At 39.1% G+C, this 25,542-nt stretch overlaps 1 pseudogene; it reads right to left on the bottom strand.

Annotated features, from left to right (window-relative positions):
* The window catches only part of LOC127454704 (ribokinase-like), a 63,543-nt pseudogene that overhangs the window by 14,574 nt on the left and 23,427 nt on the right, over window positions 1–25,542 (bottom strand).

The following is a 25,542-nucleotide window of genomic DNA, read 5'->3' as shown; positions in this document are numbered from 1 at the left end:
GAGAGAGATGTGGAATGCTTTGTATATCTGTAAATCAGACAAAATAATTCAATCAAACTAACAAATGTCGTTTTAAATGTTCTCATTACTGTGCAAACACTTAAAACAGCATATACAGTATTGGCCAAAAATATTGGCACCCTTGGTAAATATGAGCAAAGGAGGCTGTGAAAAATATGTCTATGCTGTTTATCCTTTTGATCTTTTATTCAAAATATTCACAAAAATCTAACCTTTAATTGAAGTAAAGTAATTGAAAGTTGGAAAAATCTCATAAGAAAATAAATATTTTTCTCCAAAACAAGTTTGCCACAATTACTGGCACCCCTAGAAATTATTATGAGTAAAATATATCTGAAATATTATTCCCATTCATATTTTACATATTTTAGTACACCTGGGTGACAAGGAACATGAAATTGTTCAGCCATGACTTCCTGTTTCACATGGGTAAAAATATGAGGTAACACATAGGCCAAATTCTTTTAGGGTGCTTTCACACTGGCAGTTTAGTTCGAAACAGAGCACGGTTTGCATGCGGACCGGGGAGCGCACCGTGGTACCGAAACCGAGACTACCTGTAGGAGGTGGTCTGAGTTCGGTTACAATGGAACTGTAGCACGATTCGTGTGAATGTGAATGCAACTCGGACTTGGGTGTGCACTCGTTCAGGAAGTAAAGTAACCTGCGCATGCGTTTTAGCCGATGACGACATCATTAGTTTCGACAACACATGAGGATCCACACATTCCTGAAAGTCCCAAAAAAGTAATGACACCACAATGACATACAAGTACAATCAACACTATAAATACTGTCTGTCTATCTGTCTGTCTGTCTATCTATCTATATACCTTATAAATACTATATATAAATACTATTATAGGTTATAAATATAGGGTATAATAGGAGATGACAGTGGTGATAACTTCACCTTGGACACGAGTGTAAGCATTTAGTGTAAACAAAGATGCAAATGAATTCCTTGCAATCAGCTGTCTCCTCAAAAAATGCCGTTTGCGAGCAGCAGCAAGCTGCCTTCCCTTGGACATCTGATGAGTTACGCCATGAAGCGCATGTATACGCAGTTGTTGTTCACTCTGCTGTGCATAATGGCACCAAAAATAACAAAAAAACAAAAAGTATGATGAGTCGCATTGTGTTCACCATGCGTGTTTTTGAAGACGTAAGATGAATGCAAATGGACCGGGGTTTGATAGAATCAAGTGAGTGTGAAACCAGACCAACGCTGCGGGGGGCACTGGGAACAATCACATTCGGAATCGAACCACAGCAAACATGCCCAGTGTGAAAGCCCCCTTAGTCATCCATCACAATGGGTAAGAACAAAGAATAAAGTTATGATGTGCAGCAAAAGGTTGTTGAGAAAATAGCTAAAGCATTGAAAATACCAATTTCCACCATCATGGCAATAATTAAGAAGTGCCATTTAACTGGAGATGTTACGATTCGACCTGAAAGAGGACGTGTGTCTTTATTGTCTCCACGCACGGTGAGGAGGATGGTTCGAGTGGCCAAAAATTCTCCAAGGATCACAGCTGGAGAATTGCAGGAATTAGTTGGGTCTTGTGGTCAGAAAGTCTCCAAAACTACAATCAGACATCACCTACATCACAACAAGTTGTTTAAGAGGTTTTCAAGAAAAAAGACTGCTCTCATCCAACAACAAACTCAAACATCTTCAGTTTGCCAGACACTACTGGAACTTCAAATGGGACTGGGTTCTATAGTCAGATAAAACCAAAACAGAGCTTTTTGGCAGTAAACACCAGAGATGACTTTGGTGCACACAGAGAGGTAGCCATATGGAAAAGTACCTCATGTCCACGGTTAAATATGGTGGTGGATCTTTAATGTTGTGGGGCTTTTTTTTATGCCAGAGGACCTGGACATCTTGTTCGGATACATGGCATCATGGACTCTATCAAATACCAACTGATAAAAAAAATCAAAAACCTGATTGCCTCTGCCAGAAAGCTTAAAATGGGCTGTGGCTGGATCTTCTAGCAGGACAATGATCCAAAACACACATAAAAAATCAACACAAAAATAGTTCACTGACCACAAAATCAAGGTTCTGCCATGGCCATCTCAGTCCCCTGGCCTGAACCCCATAGAAAACCTGTGGGGTGAACTGAATAGGAGAGACCACCAGTGTGGACCTCTGAATTTGAAGGATCTGGAGAGATTCTGTATGGAGGAATGGTTTCAGATCACTTGCCATGTGTTCTCCAACCTCATTAGACATTATAGGAGTTATAATGTCCAATAACTGTGTCACACATATATTTGACAAAAATATTTGTTTTTTATCAATTTGTGTTGTGTTTGGAATTGTTTGATATCTATTTGAGGATTGATTTTTGTGAGTATTTTGAATGAAAGACAAAAATGATAGATAATAAGACTTAAGTAATATTCTAATTTTCTGAGATACTGAATTTGGGATTTTCCTTAGTTGTAAGTTATAATCATCAAAATTAAAAGAAATAAACATTTGAAATATATCAGTTTGTGTGTAATGAATGAATATAATATACAAGTTTCACTTTTTGAATGGAATTAGTGAAATAAATCAACTTTTTGATGATATTCTAATTATATGACCAGCACCTGTACAGTAATGCAAATGTAAAAGACATAGTTTACTGTTTTAAATTTAAATTAATTAAAAAAAAATGTTTTGGGGGGGGGGGGGGGCAAGTGTGTTTTAAATATTATATATGTTGCCTCTATACAAAATTGACTTGCACTCAAATTTTTTGTTTGTTTAATTTCTGCATCACTAGCCAAACAGAATAGCAAAAATTATTAATGTTTTCAAACAGGTTTTCCAAACATTCTCCTCGTCTTCTGTTGGTTGGTCAAATATATAGTATTGTCTCAGACTCACGCTGGTTGGGCCAAAGTTGCTACTGTATGTTGGGCAGGTCGAGAGCAATATTTTGAAAGTGCCACAGTGTTTACACTTGTGGGTAAATCAGCCTACAATTGACTAACACCGATCAGCCACAACATTAAAACCACCTGCCTTATGTTGTGTAGGTCCCCCTTGTGCCGCCAAAACAGCACCAACCTGCATTCTGAGATGCTATTTTTCTCACCACATTTGTACATAGCGGTTATCTGAGTTACCGTAGACTTTGTTAGTTCAAACCAGTCTGGCCATTCTCTGCTGACCTCTCTAATCAACAAGGCATTTCCATCCACAGAATTGGATGTTTTTTGGTTTTGGCACCATTCAGAGTAAATTCTACAGACTGTTGTGTGTGAAAATCCCAGGAGATCAGCAGTTACAGAAATACTCAAATCAGCCCGTCTGGCACCAAAAATTATCCATGCGATTATCTAATCAGCCAATTGGTGGGAGCAGTGCAGTGCATAAAATCATGCAGATACGGGTCAGTAACAAAAACATCCAGTGAGCGGCAGTTCTGTGGACGGAAATGCCTTGTTGATGAGAGAGGTCAACAGAAAATGGCCAGACAGGTTCGAACTGACAAAGTCTATGGTAACTCAGATAACCGCTCAATTAACAATTGTGGTGAGAAGAATAGCACCTTGGAATGCTATTCTGAGATGCAGGTTGGCGCTGTTTTGGCGGCACGAGGGGGACCTACATAATATTAGGCAGGTGGTTTTAATGTTGTGGCTGATCGGTGTATAGTTGACTCAGAATATTAAGCTTGGATAGACAGTATTTTAACATAAAAAAATTAAAAATACATATTTAATTTTTAGCCCTGGTCTTCCCTGTGTATAATACAGACAAGTAGGCTTTTGATGCTTTGACAAAGTGCGATTGATTAATGCGTATGCATCATAACATAAGCTTACTAATAGTACACCTTTGTTAAAACTAATGTTCTCATACCAATGACTGGAAAAGCAGGGCTCATTCTACTGAAAACTACAGGGTTTTGGAGAATAATGAAAAACCCCATGAACTACTCCAAATAAATTAATTTTTCTAAGAACCTTAGTTACATAGAGCAAAGATGGTCTGCATGTCACGCTAACGGATGAGTGCAGGACGAAGTTGTCAATTTGCTTCTTAACCATGTGAAATGTGATTTTAAAAAGGAGAACTGAAATGCATACTTTGTACTCCCAGACATTTTCTAAAGCCAAAGAATAATTAAAACAAAGAACAGAGAAGCAGATGATTTTTTTTATTTTATTTGTTGGACACCAGAAGGACATTTTTGTTTATTGTTTTGCATACTTCCATCAGAAATGTGTTTTCTTTCTGTCTTGACACATAATACTTGACTAATAATTGATCCTGTTGTTCTTCATAAGACTTTTCAAGCATTTTGAAATTTGCAATAAAATAAACAGGAAACACAAGTTACTATGACGCCAGAGTATCTGAATCCAGGTGTGAAATGAGTAAGCATCTTCAGAGATTACAATCAGAGGAGAAACCAGAAGAAGCACATTCACAATTAATAAGAGGCTGATGTCAGACTCGAGGAAATACGAGACACATCAGTAGCTGTATCCAATTAACATACGTGTAAAATGCCAGACTGAACTTCTGACAACAATCAGATGTTTCAGTAGGAAATAATTATGTCAGCTGCAAGAAATATCCTTTTATTAACTTTCAACCGGGTCTCATAGGATCACATTATTTTACTTACATTTTTGCAAAATGATTCTTACGTGGTTCATTGTGCGTATTACGACACTTTCTTGTTTGTCTGTCTTGTTTCTTTGCTTCATCATGCGTGTTTGTTAAGAGGCATAAAGGTGAGTAAATAATATACATTTTCATCTTTAAAAAATCATGAAAAATTTTAATACATTTTCATTTTTGGGTGATCTATTTCTATAAATGTCTCATAAAATAAAACAACATAAAATTAACAGTGGTAGGAAGGCCTCCCTGTGTTAGTGGCAGTTCTTGGACAAAAGAATCTGCAAAGTGGACCAGACTTTGCAAGATGGGGCAGGCTGATAAAACAAAAAATAAAGTGGTAATGAACCTACCGAGGAGGTACACCTGTACACCTGGTGTGTGATGAGTAACAGGCTGCAAGTGCCAAATACAACAGATACAGATAATTAACTCAACGATGATGCATTTATTCGACTTAATGAAAACACTACTTGTGATTATGTGTACAGTGTGCTAATAGTGTCATTCAGTGTCGTAATTAATCTAGGCAAACAGTATGTCACAAGTGCCACTGGACCATTGCCCAAAGACTTGTAGTAAATAATAAAAATAAAAAAAATAATAATAATATCATTATGTAGATGCACTGGATATTTGACTGACGTCCTGGTTAGGAGCGACTGTAGTCTTACCGTAGTATCAACATGGTGGTGGGGACGGGTTTAGGGGCCACGTTTGTGGACTGACACACCACACAGCCCTGAGGCCCCAGAGTGACTATGACTGAACAACAACCTTTGTGTAGGTTCCCTGTCAGCAGCTCTGCCTGAAAGAGATAACACAAAGCTGGGTACGATAATGAGGAAACAGCCACATACGGCAGCTTACACTGAAACATACTGTGTGTGAATGCATCCACTTCTATATACACAAGCTCAATCATGTAAGGACGCAATTCATACAATTATGCAAGAACACATTGCATTTACAGCATTGGCACAAGGGACACTATAGAGGTTAGTGTAAACAGTTTGAGAATACTGCAGTAAGATATCCTTAAAACACTTAATTTTGCAGTAATAATACAGTAAGAGAATACTGCTGAGCAAGTTAAACTGTTGACACATTTATAGCTACTGTAGCTACCTAAATAACATCCTGTTTAATGGTGCAGACATTTAAAAGTAAATATCACTAAGGTTTTTTTTTACCAACACAGTAATGCAAGAACCTATGCAAGTACAAAGGGACTGTGTGTTTGCAATGTGGCAGCCAAGAATTTGTGTCTGCGTTTGTGTGGAGTATATTTATTATGACTTACAGCATCATATCTCTATAAAGTGCAACAATCAACTTTAATAGCCATCTTGGTTCCTGAAGTTTTTTTCCATAATTTTTTTCCATAGGGCAAAAAGTATTTGAAAATTGGACAAAAAGACAAAGGTAAAAGACTGTGTAGTTAACGTCTTTAATGAGGGCATAAACTACAATCCCACGAAGCATTGCGAATGACGTAATCGAATTAAAAATTATGGAAATACAGTATCATCTAAACATATACGTATATACAGTATATATATATATATATATATATATATATATATATATATATATATATATTTAGTGGCGGCGGGGGCGTGGTCGAGCGTTCGTCCGCAGAGAAAGCGGTAAGGGTGCACACACCTGAGCGCTACAATGTCTAACATCTGTTTCTGATTGCAGTAAGCACTGGGGAGAGTGATAAAAAGGGACCACACCAGAGACAAGGGGGAGAGAGCTACCTGAGAGAAAAGACTGTGTTAAAAGTGTAATCTGATCTGATAAGTGTATTGCTGAAAAGCCACTTTGAGTTTGTTTAATTAAAATTCTACCTTTGAGTTGCAATCCCAAGTTTCCCTTTTCCTCTTTTTCCACCCTACGAACCTCTTACAGTGGTGCCAAAACCCAGGAGAATTGGAGGAAATATGCTGGCATGGAGTCCTCACAGTTGGCAGAAGTCATCAAGTCCCTCGGCAGTATGCACTATGCGCAACATCAGGCCCTGCTTGAGCTACGCCAGGACAAGGATCGCCAATTCCAGGAGGTGCTCCAAGCTCAAGCAGAGGACCAGCATGCGATCCGGAGTCTACTACACCAGGAGAAAACACCGGCCGCGACCCCGTACCCAGCAGCCCCCATGCCCCCAGTTGCCCTCATGAAGATGGGGGCAGGAGATGGTCCCAGAGCCATCGGGAAATGTTATTCCAGACGTCTCATTATAATCTGATGGCGGGTCACTTAGGGCAGGAAAAAACACTGAACTGACTAATGGCCCATTTCTATTGGCCAGGCATTCACTGGGATGTTTGCAGGTGGTGTGCAGCATGCTATGAATGTCAGCTGGTGAATCTGCCGGCTACCCCAAGAGCACCATTGCGCCCCCTTCCATTAATCAAGGTCCCCTTTGAAAGAATTGGCATGGACCTCGTCGGGCCATTAGAGTGGATGGCATGCGGCCATTGCTTTGTATTGGTTCTGGTGGACTATGCACCACGATATCCGGAAACAGTGCCTCTGCGCAACATCTCAGCACGTAGTGTTGCAGAGGCACTCTTCAAAATAATCTCCCGAGTGGGGATTCTGAAAGAAATCCTCACTGATCAAGGCACAACATTTATGTCACTAACATTACGCAACTGTACAAATTATTGGGGATTAAATTGATTTGCACCAGTGTTTACCATCCACAAACAGATGGGTTGGTGGAACGATTTAATAAAACCCTGAAAAATATGATTTGTAAGTTTGTGCATGAGGATGCTAGAAATTGGGATAAATGGCTCGAACCCCTGTTATTTGCAGTGCGAAAAGTCCCGCAAGCCTCCACAGGGCTTTCCCCATTTGAACTGCTGTATGGGTGGCGGCCGCGCGGCGCACTCAATGTCATACAGGAAGCTTGGGAGGAGGGGCCTTCAAACAGTAAAAATGAAATTCAATATGTTCTTGATCTTACAGCAAAACTCCACACTCTGGGTCTACTAACACAGGACAATTTGCTCCAAGCTCAGGAACGTCAAAGCCGACTGTATAACAGGGGTACTCGGCTACGGGAATTTGCACCGGGAGATAAAGTGCTCATATTACTCCCCACATCGAGCTCTAAATTACTCGCCAAGTGGCAATGGCCCTTTGAGGTCACACGACGAGTGGGAGATCTTGATTATGAGGTGAAACTAACAGATAGAGGTAACGTACGTCAAATATACCATCTCAACCTCCTGAAATTATGGAGGGAGGCGGTCCCTGTGATGTTGGCAACAGCAGTTCCGGACAGGGCGGAGCTCGGACTGGAGGTGAACATAAAAGCCAATCATGTCACATGCGGAGACCACCTCTCACCGTATCAATTCACAGAGGTTGCCAAGTTGTAGAAAGTATTTGCAGACGTGTTTTCTCCTCTGCCGGGTCGTGCAAACCTCATCCAGCACCACATCGAAACGGTGCCTGGGTAGTGGTACGTAACCGTCCCTACTGACTGCCCGAGCACAAAAAGAAAATAGTTCGGGAAAAATTAGATGCAATGCTCGATATGGGAGTAATAGAGGAATCCCACAGCAATTGGTCCAGCCCAGTTGTTCTAGTTCCTAAGAGCGACAGGTCTGTACGTTTCTGTATGGATTATAGGAAAGTCAATCGGTGTCTAAATTTGACGCATACCCAATGCCTTGTATTGATGAGTTGCTCGATCGGTTGGGCACAGCTCGCTTTTACTCGACACTGGATTTGACAAAGGGTTATTGGCAGATCCCCTTAACGGCAATATACCGTTTAGCTTACACCAATTTATGACGCTTCCGTTCGATTTGTTTGGGGCCCCGGCTACGTGTCAGCGCCAAGTGGACCACGTCCTCAGACCACACTCTGCTTACGCCACTGCCTATCTGGATGACATCATTATATACAGTAATGATTGTCAGCGGAACATGCAGCATCTGAGGACTGTTCTGAGGTCGCTGAGATGGGCGGGACTCACGACAAACCCCAAGAAGTGCGCAGTTGGACGGGTGGAGGTACGGAATCTGGGGTTCCACTTGGGCCACAGGCAGGTGCATCCCCAAATTGATAAAACTGTGGCGATTGCGACCTGCCCAAGACCCAAGACCAAAAAGGAGGTGAGACAGTTCCTGGGGCTGGTTGGCTATTATAGAATGTTTGTGCCTAATTATTCTACATTAGGTGTGGATCACCTGTTGGTATCTGGCTCTTCAGCCTTTAGGTTCGAGGTGGTCCACAGACCGGGGGTGCAGATGGCTGTCGCAGACTTCCTTTCTAGAAATGGGGGGGGGAGTGGTGGGCAGACCGGGTGACTCCCCGGCCTGAGTTGGGTGGTGGGGATATGTGGTGGTGGGGGCGTGGTCGAGCGTTCGTCCAGAGAGAGAGAAAGCGGTAAGGGTGAACACACCTGAGTGCTATAATGTCTAACACCTGTTGCAGTAAGCACTGGGGAGAGTGATAAAAAGGGACCACACCAGAGACGTGAGAGAAAAGACTGTGTTAAAAGTGTGATCTGATCTGATCTGATGAGTGTATTGCTGAAAAACCACTTTGAGTTTGTTTAAAGTTCTACCTTTGAGTTGCAATCCCAACTTTCCCGTTTCCTCCTTTTCCAACATATGAACCTCTTACACACACACACACACACACACACACATACTCACATATACATATACAGTTGAAGTCAGAAGTTTACATACACCATAGCCAAATGCATTTAAACTCAATTTTTCACAATTCCTGACATTTAATCGTAGAAAACATTCCCTGTCTTTGGTCAGTTAGGATCACTACTTTATTTTAAGAATGTGAAATGTAAGAATAATAGTAGAGAGAATGATTTATTTCAGCTTTTATTTCTTTCATCACATTCCCAGTGGATCAGAAGTTTACATACACTTTGTCAGTATTTGGTAGCATTGCCTTTCAATTGTTTAACTTGGGTCAAATGTTTTGGGAAGCCTTCCACAAGCTTCTCAAAATAAGTTGCTGGAATTTTGGCCCATTCCTCCTGACAGAACTGGTGTAACTGAGTCAGGTTTGTAGGCCTCCTTGCTCGCACACACTTTTTCAGTTCTGCCCACAAATTTTCTATCAGATTGAGGTCAGGGCTTTGTGATGGCCACTCCAATACCTTTAATTTGTTACTCTAAAGCCATTTTGCCACAACTTTGGAGGTATGCTTGGGGTCATTGTCCATTTGGAAGACCCATTTGCAACAGAGCTTTAACTTCCTGGCTGATGTCTTGAGATGTTGCTTCAATATATCTACATAATTTTCCTTTTGTGAAGTGCACCAGTCCCTACTGCAGCAAAGCACCCCCACAACATGATGCTGCCACCCCCATGCTTCACGGTTGGGATGGTGTTCTTCTGCTTGCAAGCCTCACCCTTTTTCCTCCAAACATAACGATGGTCATTATGGCCAAACCGTAAAAAAAAAAAAAAAAATTATTAGACTAGAGGACATTTCTCCAAAAAGTAATATCTTTGTCCACATGTGCACTTGCAAACTGTAGTCTGGCTTTTTAATAGTGATTTTGAGGCAGTGGCTTCCTGAGCAGCCTTTCAGGTTATGTCAATATAGGACTCGTTTTACTGTGGACATAGATACTTGTCTATCTGTTTCCTCCAGCATCTTCACAAGGTCATTTGCTGTTGCTCTGGGATTGATTTCCACTTTTTGCACCAAACTACGTTCATCTCTAGGAGACAGAATGCGTCTCCTTCCTGAGCGGTATGATGGCTGCGTGGTCCCATGGTGTTTATACTTGCATACTATTGTTTGTACAGATAAATGTGGTACCTTCAGGCATTTGGAAATTGCTCCCAAGAATGAACCAGACTTGTGGAGGTCCACATTTTATTTTCTGAAGTCTTGGCTGATTTCTTTTGATTTTCCCATGATGTCAAACAAAGAGGCACTGAGTTTTGAAGGTATGCCTTAAATTATATCCACAGGTACACCTCCAATTCAGTACACCTCCTATCAGAAGCTAATTGGCTAATTGCCTAAAGACTTGACATCTTTTTCTGGAATTTTCCAAGCTGCTTAAAGGCACAGTTAACTTAGTGTATGTAAACTTCTGACCCACTGGAATTGTGATATAGTCAATTAAAAGTGAAACAATCTGTCTTTAAACAATTGTTGGAAAAATCACTCATCAATGTGATCAGTCATGCACAAAGTAGATGTCCTAAACGACTTGCCAAAACTATAGTTTGCTGATATTAAATCTGTGGAGTGGTTAAAAAATTATTTTTAATGACTTCAACCTAAGTGTATGCAAACTTCTGACTTCAACTGTATATAAGTAGTCTGAGAGTGTAGGGAGACCAACTCGACTGCATCATTCACAGTGCATCATGGGAGTGGGTGGTTTGTGCTGGGCTCATTAACTGGTTTGCTTGCATGTGTAGTGTATTTCTTCACCAAGAATTCCACTGTAAAACACGTTTTATAAAAATGAAGTTGAAGTGACGCAGACTGATGGGTTCAACAGGAGCATTTAACATCGATAACAACCTTGGAGCTCCTTTTAGGTCTGTCAAAAAATGTTTAAGCTATTGTTAAAAATCAATACCCTATGAAAAAAATGAATGGGATTTTTACTTTCAGAACCGGACTGTTGCACTCTCTGGCCATGTTTACATCTGGCAATTACATCCATCTCTGTGGTCAGCTGCGGGGAAGGTCATGAGAGTCCATGATTACATACATTACTTACTATGTCTAAGCAAAGTAACAGAAAAATCTTTAATTTTAATCTTGCCACAACATTTTGAGCAAAATGCTTATTGTTTTATTTTTAGTTGAATGCATGTATTAAATTAACTTAAGATGTGCTTGCTTCACTAAAGATGTTTTGTGAAATATGCATACAGTATGTGCAAAAGAAATTCAAACTGTTATTATTTTTAAAGCTACATGTAACTGACAATGTTTAAAGCCCTTCTTTAAGCTCAATGGTTGATTGACAAGTGAGTAGGCAGTCTTTCTCCGTTGTCCACAAAACATTTTGGACCTCATTTACACCTGTATTTAGCACTGTCCACCTTTGATCGAATCACCCGAAATTGATGTTTTTACCACGTATTCCTCTTAATGTGAGAACATACAACTGACTGAAGATCAGTGGTTAAAAGCACATGGGATCAATAAGACAGAAATGCTGTAAATGATTACCGACAGAGTTCAACCTTTGAAACACAAGAGTCTTAAATCCTTACATCATTTATGAATAACAGAGGGTAGGAAAATGTGTGTAATGCACTGGGATCAACTGATCAAAGTGTTCTCATCCTGGGTACTTTCAGACCAAACCAACTTTAGCCTAAGTTTAGCACGTGTTTGCATTTTAAGTCCTTTCAGGTGCTATACTGCAGGTGTGAAGGGTAACCCCCACCTTACCCCACCAAACGAGTGGAGATACCGCTCACTCAGAGATCAGGGCAACAAGTATCACCTTTGTATTTGTGTACTTTAAGCTTTGCCATCAATCTTTCGTAGCAAGCTGCCAAAGCAGAAAAGCACACGCATTACTCATCAATGTGTGGTTATCTGCTTCTGTAAACTGCTGATGATTAATCGCTCACTTTCACAACTGAACGCAAATGCGTGCGTTGGGACGAGTCTAAATGGTTGATTTGTACTGAAGGCTCTCACTTTTAAGTCCCACCTGTACATTTTTCACTCTCCAACCTCCCAGCCACATCAAAGTATCCCTGATGGAGCACTCTGGTTCAAACTCTGTTACACCGGAGCTTTCACCCCCGGCTGCACTGACACACCATCTGTGCATCTGCTTGCCTGGCTGTGGCTACTTTAACTTTACCATTTCCCATTAATCCAAACCCTTTTCTGTCATCTCACCCTGCTAAGATGTAAGAGGGGCGTCTTCCAACATAACAGTTACAGTAAGACACGGCAGCCAACCCTGTAATTTCTAGTCTAGTATATGACATTTCAGGCTGTTGTATTTTGTTACTAGCGTGCAGGTCATGCAGAAATGTGAAGCTTATAATTAAAAAAAAAAGCACTTACATTAATTATTCTGTTAAAACTCCACTGTAAAGTTGTTTAAATCATCATTTTTACAGTCATTTAGGGTTTCAGGGTTTGTAGATATTACATTGTCATGACAACAAAGCAGCAAATTAGCTATAACTAAACAGAAAAGGTTAGTAAGCAATTTTATCATAGTTAAATCATGTTAACACACATATTGTTTGTCTTGTGGCTACACTTTTGAAATAAAGAGTATTTTAACATTTATGCATTGGCCCCCATTCACTTCCATTGTAAGTGCCTCACTGGAACCCAGGTTTTTTTTTTTTCTTTAAAGAAAAGTAGAGGCAACTCAAAATAAATTTTTGTGGTAATTAATATTATACCACAAATGCTGTTGATTGAGCTTATCTTGAATTGAACCCGGAATATTCCTTTAAACATCTTTTTTTTTTGTTATTAACATTTTTTTATTGATTCCAAGACAGACAAAAATAAATTTAACCACAAAATTATGCATTAGGAATCAACTTATAACCCTTTATAACCCTCTTTCAGGTGGAAGCGACCAATGAGCCAAATGTCTAAGACCGAATGCATAATAATAAAACAAAATCTTGGGTAGGCCTAGCCCACCCTTGTCAATCGGCCTATGTAACTTATTGAAATGTAACCTGGGACGAGTTCCATTCCAAATAAAGGACTTCGCTATGCTATCAAATTGTTTGAAATAAGAGAGGGGGACATTTACAGGGAAAGACTGTAGCAGGTAGTTGAATTTTGGAATACAATTCATTTTAATAACATTAACCTTCCCAATCATAGATAAATGTAATGAAGCCCACCTGCCCACATCGCTCGAAAATCTTTTAATTAAAGGGTCAAAATTAACTCTCACTAAAATCACATAAATTTGCTGGGAATAAAATGCCCAAATACTTAATGCCCTGTTTGGGCCAATGAAAGGTGCCCGGTTGAAAAGCCGTTACTGGGCAGTATGCTGTCAGAGCCAAAGCTTCGGATTTAGACCAATTAACTCTGTATCACATTTAGAAAAGGAATTAATAATTCTGTGGAGGCAAGGCATAGATCTAGTAGGGGCGGAGACGAATAATGTAATATCATCTGCATAAAGCAGAAGCTTATGTGCCACACCTCCTGCCACCACCCCTGGAAAATCACCATCCTTTCTTATCGCGGCTGCTAATGGTTCCAGGGCAAGACAGAACAATAATGGGGAAAGAGGGCAACCCTGCTGGGTGCTCCTATTCAGAGTAAAATAATCTGAAATTAATCCATTTGTTTGTACCGCTGCTACAGGGTGTCTATAAAGTAACTTAATCCATCCAATAAAAGTATTCCCGAACCCATATATTTCCAAAATCTTAAAAAGATAATCCCATTCTACCATATCAAACGCCTTTTCTGCGTCAAGTGAGATGGCAGCGACCGGAGTCTGATCATTTGCTACTGACCACATGATATTGATTAGACGCCTGATGTTATCAGAAGAGCTGTGGCCCCGAATAAACCCCACCTGATCTATATGTATAAGAGATGTCATAACTTTACTTAATCGGTTAGCCAGAATTTTTGACAAAATTTTTACATCTAGCTGGATCAGGGAAATTGGACGGTAACTCTTACACTCGCTTGGATCTTTGTCCTTTTTAAGAATCAGACTGATCCAGGCTTGTGTCATGGCTGGGGGAAGCTTCCATTCTTTAATGATTCCATATAAACTTCTAGCATAAGTGGAGCCAATTCTGTAGCATAAGATCTAAAAAATTCAGCGGCAAAGCCGTCTAGCCCCAGAGCCTTGCCTGTAGGTAAGGCCTTAATTACCTTGTCAATCTCCTCCAAGGTTATTTCAGAATCAAGATACTTTTTTTGCTCTGTCATCAGTTTAGGGAGTTCTAATGGTTCCACAAAGTTCCTAATATCTTCATCAGTAGACGAAGACATGGAACTATAGAGATCAAGATAGAACTTTTTAAAGGCATTATTAATATCAATGGCCGAGGTAAAAATTTAAACACCAGCAGATTTCAGTGAGTGGTAGAAAAAGACTCCCCCGACTCAAAATATGACTGTCTTGCCCTGAATAGCCAAAACTCCACTTTCCACGACAAAATTGTATTATATCTGTATTTCAAATGGGTCAGTTCTCTGAGGCCATTAGACGACATTCGGCGCTTCAGCTCTGCCTCGACACTTTTAATATTCTGTTCCAATTCCACGAGTTCACGTGCTTTGGATTTTTTGATGAATGAGGCATACTGTATGATCCGACCCCTAAGAACCACCTTAAGTGCCTCCCAAGCTATGCCTACAGAGGATAATGAGGACCAATTGGATTTCAGCCTTTAACATTTTTTGAAAATCAGGATTTTGCAAAAGGGATACATTAAAGCACCAACTATATGATTTCTTTTTCTCTGTATGAGGCAACACCTCTAAACTCACCAGGGCATGATCTGAGACTAAGATATTTCCAATTGAGCAATCAACAACAGCTGAAATGAGGGATTTAGGTAAAAAAAAAAAAAAAAAAAAAAAAAAAAATCTATTCTAGAATAAATCTTATGGACTGATGAAAAAAATGTATAGTCCCTCTCAGATGGGTTCAAAAGTCTCCAAATATCTTTAAGACCAAGATTTTTACACATTCTGTGAAGCGTCAATGTTGCTCTAGGGGGCTTACACACTTTTGCTTCATTATGATCAAGGACTGAGTCCATCAAAAGATTAAAATCTCCTCCCAATATTATATCATGAGGGGTGCCAGCGGCTTGCAACATCCCTTCAAGATCTATAAAAAAGCCCTGATCATCAACGTTAGATGTGTAAATATTAGCCAAAATCAACCTTTGCCCCTGAATTTCTGCTAAAACAATAATGACTCTTCCTGATTTATCTTTAATCTGTTTGAGACATTTGAATTTTAGATGTTTTTTTATCAATATAATGACCCCCCTGCTTTTACTTGAGGCAGCACTAAAGAAAACATGTCCACCCCATATCTTCCCAAATTTTTCAGCTTCCTGTGGGGAAAGATGCGTTTCTTGAAGAAACACTATATCATACTTCTTACGTTTAAGAAAATAAATAACTTTCCTTCTTTTTATGGGGTGCCCCAACCCATTCGCATTCCATGTGGAGAGAGACAATCCACTCATATTAACAACTGACATTTTGATATAATAGAAAAAATAAATCATGTGTCAAAAACAAGATTATACAGACCACATTCCAACATTACTGCAACAATCAAACCCCGAACTTCCCCCGGAACAAAACAAACAGATAAAATAAAAATGTGCACATTAACCCCGCACACGACAGCGCCAACCTGCGTCAATCCCTCTAAACTCAAAAGGTCCATGTACGCATACGAGAACCCCCGCGACAACTTTGCCGTCGGATTATTCAAGTCCGGTGCTTCTGCACAAATTTTGTAAGGCAACACCACATAACAGAAAATACTTTGTAAAACAGAACCCAGCCAATAGGCAGAATAAACACAAAGAACATTTAGATTCATTCACAGAACTGTCTTGAAGGTGTGTTCCTCCACAAAAGAAATTCCAGCTGATATAAAGCTGTTCAGTTTCCTCGGACAGATAAACAAGTGTTCAGTGAGCCAGCTGCTATGAGTGCAGCATATGACGTAATCATTCTAATGTCCCTTAATAATACTCCACAAAAACAAACTCCAGCCAACAGGAGGCATAAGCACAAAGAACGAACAGATTCATCCACAGCTGATCCGAAGGAGTGTTATTCCACAAAACAAGATCCAGCCGCCAGGCGGAACCAACACAAAAAAAACACAAAAAACAAAACAGACACCCCGGTTTCTCAATGGTCAAGTTCAGTTAAGCGAGTCAAATTCACTCAAAGGCTGCATTAAAAAAAAAAATAAAAAAAAATATATATATATATATATATATATATATATATATATATATATAAAAATAATTTAAAAAAATACACCATGACTTACGCACTCCGTCAACTTTATAAAAGACATCCTTTGTGTAGGCATGAAGATATTTTGCAGTCATTCTTAGTGACCATTCTCAATCTGGCCGGGAACTTCAGTGTAAAAGTGATCATCTGTCCATGCAATAGTCTCTTGAAGGAGTCATGCCACAAACAATCTCCAGCCGCAAGGCGGAACCAACGCAAAAAGAAACAAAAATGTCGCCCAGCTTCCTCAGACAGCCAGAGTAAGCACAGCGATTTAATCCACTCTGGAGCTACATGAAAAACCCCAAATTGCTTACTCACCCATTGTTTTTATAAAAGACAGTGCTTGCTTTGGACACGTAAATACCCTGCGACCATCCTTCGTTTCTATTCTCAGTTTGGCCGGACACATCAGTGCAAAAGTGATCTTCCATTGATGTAAGAGTTTCTTACATTCCTTGAATCGATTGCGTTTCTCTCGTCGCATTCGCAAAGTCCGGGAACAAGAAAATATTGTGATTCTTCCAAGAAAGCTTTCCTTTGCTCCTCGCCTCGCATAACACAAGATCATTATCCGATGATCTCAGAAATTTGGCCAGAATTGATCGGGGCCTGTCTCCCTCAGCAGATCTGTGAGCCGGGACTCTGTGAGCTCGCTCAATTTCCAGTTTATGGCCTGTTATGTCGAGCAGACTCGGGAAGAGCTCGTCTAGGAATTTAACCATATCTCGGCCTTCTTCATGCTCAGGAATTCCAACAATTCGTATGTTATTCCTTCGGCTCCTATTTTCCAAATCTTCAAGTTTTTCCAAAAAAATGTCCACGACTATTTTGGACACGGGTGGATTAGCGGATAATTCCCTTTCCGAAGATTCCGGATAACCAATTCGTTTCTCAACTTCTGTCACTCTTGTGACCAACTCAGAGAATTTTGTTTCCATCGCCGTAATCGATCGACGTATTACAGCGAGATCCTCCAAGTCAGCAACAACCTTCGTCAGAATCACCGAGATGTTGGACAGTTGATGCTGGATTTCATCTCCCGACGTGCCGTCCAAATCGAGTCCACGGTCTGCAGGCCCAGAGGTTTCATCTTGAGCACGTAAGTGTCTTTTAATGTCTCCAGAGCCAGAGGATTTTGACTTCTTTGCCATGTTTACCTCAAAGAACAAATATGTACTGGGTGTATCAAATCTCACCAGATTATAACATGAAAATAATAAAAAAAACAGCAAAGTGCGCAGAGCTCGTGATTCACACGTCTGCTTCTCGCATGGCATCCCGTGATCCTATTTCTCAATCTTTAAACATTTTTGTTTTTGATTTTGGGGTGAAATGTAACCCGGACATGTTCGTGACAGGTTTTGTGAGAAACCAGCAGCACTTTCAAATGTTTGTTGAGCGGTCTGACATTTCAACTTCTGACTCAACTAATGATGTGAATTTGGAATGGGTCTACCTTTTTGTCCAAATAATGTTAGACAATGGCGATTCTCGGGAAATCATTATATTTGCAAAGTTTGGTACTCCTGAAAATACCCACTTCACATTTGCAATTGTATAGTTATTATTATTATTTTTTTATGCAGAGCTTAACAATAAGGGTGTCCTGATGGCCAGTGAGAGAGAAATTTGGGCCAGTTGATGGAATGGTCACTTGCCCCATTTGGCCAGTGCTGCATTTTCACTTCATTGTAAGCTTATTTTATGGACAGGAAATATGTTGACAAAAATAAAATGTGTCAATTTCTGTAGTAGGGCCAGTGAAAATGTTGACAGGGCATGTAAAAATGTAAACTATTAGTTCGACTGAGCCACCAGAAAAAAATTCTTATTGTTGAGCCTTGTGTATGTGATGTGACTGATATTGTGTCTTACCTCAGACTCATTACAGCAGAAAACATCAGATGCTTTGTAAAAATCAGAATGCAGGTCTCTGATAGCAGGGGCTGGATTACAAATGGTTTTTACTGTAAGAAAAATGGAAACTGTGATTTACACATTAGGTAATTTAAGTCCATTTTGTTCTCAAATATTGAAGAAAGAAACAGATTCATCCATAAACAGGTACAAATGCAAAGACCCAAGTAAAGAATTTCTTTGACGTCACATTATTGTCATGAGTTAAGGAAACAACATTTAAATCAGAGCAAACCAGAACACATCATACTGCACATGACACACTGTATTTGACGTCACACTGTAGTCAGTATGAAACCTGCCCTATAAGCTTCTTGGATGAATTTGATTTGATATAAGCAAACTTTGCTGCTTTCTCAGCACAACACTTGTTTCATAACAACATCAATCCAAAGCCATCAGTTCCCTCTCTTTCTCCCCTCTTTTCTCTCTGTCTAACCTTACATGGTCTGTACACCAAACCACATAGGAAGTGACTGTAAGCAAGGCACAATCTCCTTACTTCCTGTCTGTGAGGGGATTTCTACTTTGTGTGCTTAGACATAAGTAATCTACGCACATTAAAAGGCGGAAATACTTTGTGTGTCATAAGGAGCATCTCTGCTGAATAATGTCTAAAGTATAAAGTGCATACTTTCTGTATAAGGTCCTCAATATGGAGACAGACTTTAGTATGTTCATACTGACTGTTACTGATTCCATAATGATTTGTTACTGAATTGTCTTCTATTGGTACTTATTAATTTATTCTTAAGGGGGAAAAGGGCACATAATCACAAATGCACACAGTCTGGTAACATTAAAGCAGTTTCTACTTATCCCTTCCTTAATGTAATATATTACCCCTTGCAGTGGCTCCTAAAATACACTTTAAATCACACTTTAAAATGTCTGTATCTCATTGCAAAAAAAAAAAAAAAAAAACGTGGCATCTGCAAACAAATGATACTAGCCCTTTTCGCTTCACATATCTGAGGCATTCTTGCAATTACTTTTAATCAACGAGACCTAAGGTGATTTTTTTGTTGATGCATGAAGTCAGTTCCCTTCAAGTTCACACAGATATCTTAGCAGAAAAATAACTAGATATAACATGTTGCACTAAGTTGCAATGCCTTTTGTCATCATTTAGAACACAATATCTATCATTTAGAGACAGTACCGTGCAAAAGTTTTAGGCACTTGTGAAAAATGTTGCGTAGTGAGGATGTCTTCAAAAATAATGACATAAATAGTTTTCATTTATCACTTAATGTCATACAAATTCCAGTAAACATAAAAAAAGCTAAATCAATATTCGGTGTGACCACCTTTGCCTTTAAAACAGCACCAATTCTCCTAGGTACACCTGGGCACAGTTTTTCTTGGTTGTTGGCAGATAGGATGTTCCAAGCTTCTTGGAGAATTTGCCACAGTTCTTCTATCCATTTAGGCTGTCTCAATTGTTTCTGTCTCTATATCTAATCTCAGACAGACACGATGTTCAGTGGGGGGCTTTGTGGGGGCCATGACATCTGTTGCAGGGCTCCCTGTTCTTCTATTCTAATCTTTTCTATTTGCAAAAGTAATGTTTGGGAGTCTAACATTTATATTTCCTATTGACACATAAAGCTGAAGATATAAATAACCATCTTAAGACAAATGCTTTTGTGAAACATCTTATGTGCCTAAGACTTGTGAACAGTACTGTATATATTTAGAATAATTTAAAACCAAACTTCTTTTTGTAAAAATTTTGCTTGAAAATGTGCTTGTGCGATCATTCTTGCCTTTGTGCATCGATGAGCCTTGGGCACCCACCACCCTGTCACCGGTTTGTGGTTTGTCCCTCCTCGGACCACTAATATAATCTACACAGACCTTGACATGTGGCCTTGTTAGGAGATGATCAACATTATTTGCTTCATCTGTGAGTGGAGTATAATGTTGGCTCATCAGTGTACATGAAAGCATTCCCAGGCTAGGAACACACTTAATAGTCCACTGTAAACAAAAATATTATCATCATCATGTCATTCAAAATGTTTTGTTTTTTCCCCCCTCTGAACTCAATAGCAGATTTAGCATAGTTTTCAGGAAGCTCATTTCCATAGTCCACACGACTCAAGTGCTACAGTATGTTCAAAGTCTTATAATATCTATATGTAAGGAACAGCCCGAAAAAAAAACATAAATCACTGAAAATCAGTTTTTATTATGCTTTTTTTTTTTGGAGCTTGAGTCTAAATCGTCATCCAATTTTGTTGACAATATTTTTATTTTTGGGTGAACTATCTGTTTAAGGAAACTCAAGAGTTCTTTAGGAATAGACAGCAAGTGAGCAGAGAAAATAATCAATAAATACTTGTGAAGTGAATAGCGTAATATGAAAGAACTGGGAAATAATAAGAGAGAAAAAAAAGAGGCAAAACTAACAAGTACATGAGAAGATTGAATGAGCCATGTGAGACCTCACTGTTCAGAGAGGCTTCGAAAGGCACTAAGAGCAAAAAAACAACAGCAAATTAAAGAAAAATTTAGGAAAATTCACACTAGAGTGATCAGACATCCCTTTAGTGCCCAGGCTATTGTAGGAAATAACATGTTAACTACATGTCAGCTTCATAGTTATCCAAAATTAACTACACTTGAGGAGAAAATTTGACAGCGCTTACACAAATTTATTTGAAAATGTGGTTAGAAAAACGGCATCGGATTCCTCTCCAGCGAGCCTGTGGGGGTGGCATGTGCGTAATCTAAGCCTTGAGCACTGGGTAAGTGCTATTTGCGCACGTCATTGTCTGATGAATTCATCCCAAGTAATAGGCGCATAATCTGGGATAATGGCCTGTCTTAACACTAAATATGGCCCGCTAACAGGCTAAACAGCATGTATCTGGGCAGTTCTGAGGGAGTGCGTTGGTGGTGCTGGTGGTGGGTGGGGGGGTGCCCATCTGTGTCACCCATCTGTGAATGAAGCTTGATTCATCATTGTGGATCTCCATGACGAGGGTACAGGGCATCTCTGATCAGCAGGGACCTGAAAACACAAGGTGCTAATGATATCTGAGACAAAGCCGGTGTTTTTTTTTCCATGGGAGGACAAAATCATGCTTTAAACTCACCAATCATCTGTTTATTTTAGATGAGATGAGATAGAAGGCTAAAAATAGTTTTAGGAAGTGGGAGTGAGAGACACCTAGATTCAAATAAAAACATGTGTTGTGAGGACAGAGAAGAGAGAATAATATTGTTGTTATATGACTATATCAAAACACTCATGTAAACAAAATTGCAGAAACATAACTACAAAGAGAGAACCACAACTTTATGGCATTCAAAGTGTTTTCATGAAATTAGAAAGATGTAGAGCAGGGCTACTCATTTTTAAAACTATATATATATAGTTGAAGTCAGAAGTTTACATACACCATAGCCAAATACATTTAAACTCAGTTTTTCACAATTCCTGACATTTAATCGTAGAAACATTCTCTGTCTTAGGTCAGTTAGGATCGCTAATTTATTTTTAAAATGTGAAATGTCAGAATAATAGTAGAGAGAATGATTTATTTCAGCTTTTATTTCTTTCATCACATTCCCAGTGGGTCAGAAGTATACATACACTTTGTTAGTATTTGGTAGCATTGCCTTTAAATTGTTTAACTTGGGGCAAACGTTTTGGGTATCCTTCCATAAGCTTCTTACAATAAGTTGCTGGAATTTTGTCCCATTCCTCTAGACAGAAATGATGTAACTGAGTCAGGTTTGTAGGCCTCCTTTCTTGCACACGCTTTTTCAGTTCTGCCCACAAAGTTTATATCGGATTGAGGTCAGGGCTTTGTGATGGTCACTCCAATACCTTGACTTTGTTGTCCTTAAACCATTTTGCCACAACTTTGGAGGTATGCTTGGAGTCATTGTCCATTTTGAAGACCCATTTGCGACCAAGCTTTAACTTCCTGGCTGATGTCTTGAGACGTTGCTTCAATATATCCACATAATTGTCCTTCCTCATGATGCCATCTATTTTGTGAAGTGCACCAGTCCCTCCTGAACCAAAGCACCCCCACAACATGATGCTGCCACCCCCATGCTTCATGGATGGGATGGTGTTCTTCGGCTTGCAAGCTTCACCCTTTTTCCGACAAACATAACGATGGTCATTATGGCCAAACAGTTAAATTTTTGTTTCATCAGACCAGAGGACATTTCTCCAAAAAGTGACATCTTTCTCCCATGTGCACTTGCAAACTGTAGTCTGGCTTTTTTATGGCGGGTTTGGAGCACTGGCTTCTTCCTTGCTGAGCAGCCTTCCAGGTTATTTTGGTTATTTTCCAGGTTATATATAGGATGTTTTACTGTGGATATAGATACTTGCCTACCTGTCTAGAGGTCTTGGGTGATTTATTTTGAATTTCCCATGATGTCAAGCAAAGAGGCACTGAGTTTGAAGGTATGCCTTAAAATACATTCACAGGTACAACTCCACTTGACTCCAATTAGCCTATCAGAAGCTAATTGGCTAATTGCCTAAAGGCTTGACATCATTTTCTGGAATTTTCCAAGCTGCTTAAAGGCACAGTTAACTTAGTGTATGTAAACTTCTGACCCAATAGAATTGTGATATAGTCAATTAAAAGTGAAACAATTTGTCTGTAAACAACTGTTGGAAAAATTACTTGTGTCATGCACAAAGTAGATGCCCTAAACGACTTGCCTAAACTATAGATTGCTAATATGAAATCTGTGGAGTGGTTAAAAAAAAATTGTTTTAATAACTTCAACCCAAGTGTATGTAAACTTCTGACTTCAACTGTATATACACACACATTTCTGTAACTGCTGATCTCCTGGGATTTTCACGCACAACATTCTCTAGAATTTACTCCAAATGGTGCCAAAAACAAAAAAAACATCCAGTGAGTGGAAGTTCTGTGGACAGAAATGCCTTGTTGATGAGAGAGGTCAACAGAGAATGGCCAGACTGGTTCAAACTGACAAAGTCTACGATAACTCAGATAACAGCCATCCCTTTTGGTCGTCGGCTGACGTACTGCTCCAGCACCACCGGATTGAGCACTCCCTTGACGTAGCAATCCTCAGTCAGAGGCGAGAACTTGTAACATATTCCGTTAGATTACTCAAGGTCAGTAACGTATTCTAAATACTTTGGACTTCTTTCAGATTTTTTCACTTGTTTTGACTATAATAACTCTGCCAGTACAGTAAGACAAAATACACATGTTAAAAATACATTCTCTGAAAAAACCTAAATATCTAATGCAGTGTTGTTTCTAAAACAAGATAAATCAAATTGATCTTGTTTTAAGGATTTTTTTTTTGAATATTTTTACAGGAAAACAATACAAAAATTATTATCAAGAATACGATTTTTGCCCTAATATCAAAGGTCTTACTAGAAAAAAAGGAATTATGATCCAACGTGAATTTTCTTGATAAAAAAAATATGATCGTGCCTGGTAACACATGCATGTAAAATGGCTAGAAATAGCATAAAGCATAAAGCTGACAGTTTACACAAGGTTTATTTCTATTTCTTCTGCTCCAAACCTACTTCAAACTTACTTCTCTGTCTGCTCGTATGAATGTAACACATCATAAGAAAGTGTTTCACCGCTGTTCAAATGCACTTTGGATCGCATCATTTATATGTATAAATGTTTTCCATCTGAAAGGACTAAGTATTAAATGAAACAAATGACAATAAAATGCAAAGTAATCTCTTCAGTAATCAAAATACTTTTTGAATGTAACTGTATTCTAATTACCAACTATTTAAAATGTAACTGTAATGGAACACATTTACTTATATTTTGTATTTTAAATATGTAATCCCATTACATGTATTCCGTTACTCCCCAACCCTGTATATATATATATATATATATATATATATATATATATATATATATATATATATATATATACAGTTGTGCTCAAAAGTTTGCATACTCTGACAGAAATGGTGAAATTTTGGCATTGATTTTGAAAATATGACTGATCATGCAAACAAACTGTCTTTTATTTAAGGGTAGTGATCATATGAAGCCATTTATCATCACATAGTTGTTTGGCTCCTTTTAAAATCATAATGATAACAGAAATCACCCAAATGGCCCTGATCAAAAGTTTATATACCCTTGAATGTTTGGCTTTGTTACAGACACACAAGGTGACACATACAGGTTTAAATGGCAATTAAAGGTTAATTTCCCACACCTGTGGCTTTTTAAATTGCAATTAGTGTCTGTGTATAAATAGTCAATGAGTTTGTTAGCTCTCACGTGGATGCACTGAGCAGGCTAGATACTGAGCCATGGGGAGCAGAAAAGAACTGTCAAAAGACCTGTGTAACAAGGTAATGGAACTTTATAAAGATGGAAAAGGATATAAAAAGATATCCAAAGCCTTGAAAATGCCAGTCAGTACTGTTCAATCACTTATTAAGAAGTGGAAAATTCGGGGATCTCTTGATACCAAGCCAAGGTCAGGTAGACCAAGAAAATTTCAGCCACAACTGCCAGAAGAATTGTTTGGGATACAAAGAAAAACTCACAGGTAACCTCAGGAGAAATACAGGCTGCTCTGGAAAAAGACGATGTGGTTGTTTCAAGGAGCACAATACGACGATACTTGAACAAAAATGAGCTGCATGGTCGAGTTGCCAGAAAGAACACTTTACTGTGCCAATGCCACAGAAAAGCCTAGTTACAATATGCCCAACAACACCTTGATATGCCTCACAGCTTCTGGCACACTGTAATTTGTAGTGACGAGACCAAAATAGAGCTTTATGGTCACAACCATAAGCACTATGTTTGGAGAGGGGTCAACAAGGCCTATAGTGAAAAGAATACCATCCCCACTGTGAAGCACTGTAGGGCTTTACTGGTTGTTTAGATCAGTGTTACTATCAGAAATAATTAATAATTATTTCTTTAGTTATTAATTAATATTTAAA

Source organism: Myxocyprinus asiaticus, chromosome 17, assembly GCF_019703515.2.
Source record: "Myxocyprinus asiaticus isolate MX2 ecotype Aquarium Trade chromosome 17, UBuf_Myxa_2, whole genome shotgun sequence".
Lineage (NCBI taxonomy): Eukaryota > Metazoa > Chordata > Actinopteri > Cypriniformes > Catostomidae > Myxocyprinus > Myxocyprinus asiaticus.
This window is presented reverse-complemented; position numbering and strand designations above follow the sequence as displayed.